Below are 3,144 nucleotides of genomic sequence, written 5' to 3' on the forward strand. Positions count from 1 at the left end.
TACCCTCCGGTAAGTATTTAGTAATAGCCTTTTGCTGCAACTTTTTTCCTGATAATCCTTCTTCTTCTGAACTTTCTTTTTCTTTCTGACTAGAGTTCCTGAGCTCTTATCAACACATGCCCTAACTATTCTTGGTTCCACTGGGGTGCCTTCTTCCCTTAGTAATTTACTTCTCACCCCTTCCATGTTTTCATCACAAAGACAATACAATACACTGAGACAAAACAAGACACAAACATACTGTATCAATCTTCTCCATTTTCTCGAAATTGTCATTTTTCCTCTCGCCCTATCTGCCTAGGGACGAGCAGATTTGCTCCCGTCCTATCTATGGACGGGCAGCATTTTTCGTCACTTACCCCCGAGTGTCCCGGGGCTCCCCGTAACAGGCCACCATCTGCCGCAGCCCGGCTGGCTGGGCAAAATAAGCGGAGGGTGACGAATAACTTGTGTACGTTGATACAGCAGGAGTGGGAGCCATTTATTGCAGGACAGGAACAGTATTTATACATTCCACACAGCTTATCTAATTAGCATAAACTAGATACATCAGTCAACCAATAAGGAATCTCCACACTTAATGGCTCGCTTTTGTTACTTCTCAAACCACTCCCTCTGGCATTTTGCCAGGCACCATCCAGACTTGTTTACGAACTCTAACATTCCCCTGGCAAAATGCCAGGTGTTATTTTGACTTATTTACAGACTCTAACAGGTTTATTGTATAAAATCCAATAAAAACACAAAGGAGAAAAAAAATGAACTGTAATACTACTTATCAAACAATGTTATCATTTTGCCCCATAGATTTCCAGATGTTTTTCTAGCTATTCCTTCAATGATATTTAAATATTGCCTAGAGGCCAAGAATAACATATGACACCTCACAGGAAAGGCAACAGGGAAGAGTAAGAGATCACCAAGAAGAGAAAGGGGAGCAATCCAGAGATAGACAAGTAGTGTGTCACCACACCTGAGTAGGAAAGAACATGGGATACGGCAGAGTTGGGTGTAGTCTGAACACAGGTTTTTGTAGAGAAATAGAAGAGACTGTGGAGAAAGACAGCAACCAATTACGAAGGACCAGGTAAAGGAGGTTGAGATTGGGGCTTTATTCTGTAGGTTACAGAGGAACTGCTAAAGAGTTTTAAACATCATAGAAACAGATCTGAGGCATTTTGTAGGGGGAAAAAACATGGGCAGTGATATGAAATCTAAGTGAAAGCCTCAGGGTAGGGCTCCCAAGTCAGACACTGCTCACTGCAAATTTAGTTTAAAAAATTGATGAGTTTACATTGTGAACATGTATGGATATGTAGGATATGTAACAACAAATCCTTCATTATGTACTATAATATACCAACAAAAAATATGGAAAAAAGTTATGAAGAGGGCCTAAGCTAAGGAAGTGGTATGAGCTATAAATCATGCCCAAGACTAAAACATCTCCCTAATTGAATAAGATTTTATGGACAGATGATCTTAGTAAAAGGACAAAACTTGAAGAGTAATATTAAATTCCTTAATACTTGCCACTGATCAAAATTGACAAACCATGCCATCTCATTTCATGTTAGTCTTGTGTTCAAACAGGGTTATTTAAATTAGTCATAGCTGAGATTATTAAAATATAAGCCATGTCTTGGAGGCATTTTCACAGCACATGGGGTACTAATGTGAGTATATAAAACTATTGACTACTATGAAGTTCTGCCCATCAAGTCCCCTGGAAGGAAGTCAGGGAGGATGATGAGCACCTTGAGGGAGAATCTGAACATTCTTCTAATCCAGGTCCAGACCCACTGAAATCTAAAGCAACCAAATCGTGGGCCCACCTCCTACTAGCAGCCCTGGCTCCTGAAGAGTCCTGGTATGTGGGAAAACCCTTTTTCCCCCAACTCCTGACGTTAGAGAAGATCCACATCTTTATGATACAAAGAATCCACAATCTGATATGACTAATTACCTCTGACTTGACTCCAAGAAAACACCTACTGGAGTCATTCCTAGTACTAGAACATTGTTTGCTTAACCCTCCACTTTGCTTCTGCTTGCCTAAACAAGCTTTCTGCTTAGATTATGCCTACTGAGAGATTACTTTGACCCTAGCTTGTCAGCCAAATCATAAAAATCTCACAAACAATTTCATCAATAATAAGCCGTTTACATGATTTATCTCATTTACAGTTCACAATGGCCAATGGAGTAGATATATTTTTATCCCAATTTTACAGATGATAAAACTGAGGTTCAGAGAAACTAGTTTAATTGTAACTAGTAGAAACTTAGTGTGAACCAAGGAAATCCAGCTGCAGAGATCTGTGGCTCTTAAATACCATGAGTTTCCCACACTCATAGTATTTAGACCTACTGCTGGTCTTCTAAGAACAGAGATGTTGGTCCAATTAAATGATCACTGTGCCCAAGTAAACTGATAATTTAAAAGCAGGAATCTACCAAAATGAACTGTAATACTATTTCAGAAGTAATCATTTAGAAATTCTTGGAATGCTCCTGCTTTATATGGTCTCAGATTCCTAACAAATAATAGACCTTTCCTGAGACAAACAGAATTCCAAAACATTGGTCTTTTTAGAAAGAACCAAACAAAGACTATACTTTCAGGGATCATTTCTATAGTATGTTACTAGAAAGGAAGAAACATTTATCCTTGTCAAGATATCTTCAATTCAGATACATATTAGATTTTGTTTTAAATAGAAGAGTTGTGTAATGTCCCAAGACATCAAATTTCTTTATTGATATAAGTAGAAATTAGGTATTAAAGCAACCGCTCATGTTTTTTGTTTTGTTTTTGTTTTTGAGTGCTTATCAGATGAAAGTCCATTGTAACTGGCATTTCTTTCTAAAGGGTGCTGCAGCAATAAAGCCACAAAATAAGAACTCACAAAAGAGTTATGGGTAGAACAAATATTTGGAGGGTGGATTTTTTTGATTGAAGAAAGGAATTATGGATCAAACACATACACGAGCACTCAGAAGACTTTTAAGTGAGACACAGTGATCTGTCACAACACATAACCTCTAAGATACACACACACACATTATTACTACTAGTTCCACAATCTATCTGTCCCTGTCACCTTGAAGAAAATGGAACTCTTCCACTCCAGCTTACTGTAA

General features: G+C 38.2%; 1 pseudogene; it reads left to right on the forward strand.

Moving 5' to 3' along the window:
* Positions 1-2,609: 2,609 nt before the first annotated feature.
* Positions 2,610-2,725, forward strand: LOC125619475 (annotated as a pseudogene).
* Positions 2,726-3,144: the final 419 nt, after the last annotated feature.

This window comes from Marmota marmota, unplaced genomic scaffold (assembly GCF_001458135.2).
Source record: "Marmota marmota marmota unplaced genomic scaffold, marMar, whole genome shotgun sequence".
NCBI classification, from domain to species: Eukaryota; Metazoa; Chordata; class Mammalia; order Rodentia; family Sciuridae; genus Marmota; species Marmota marmota.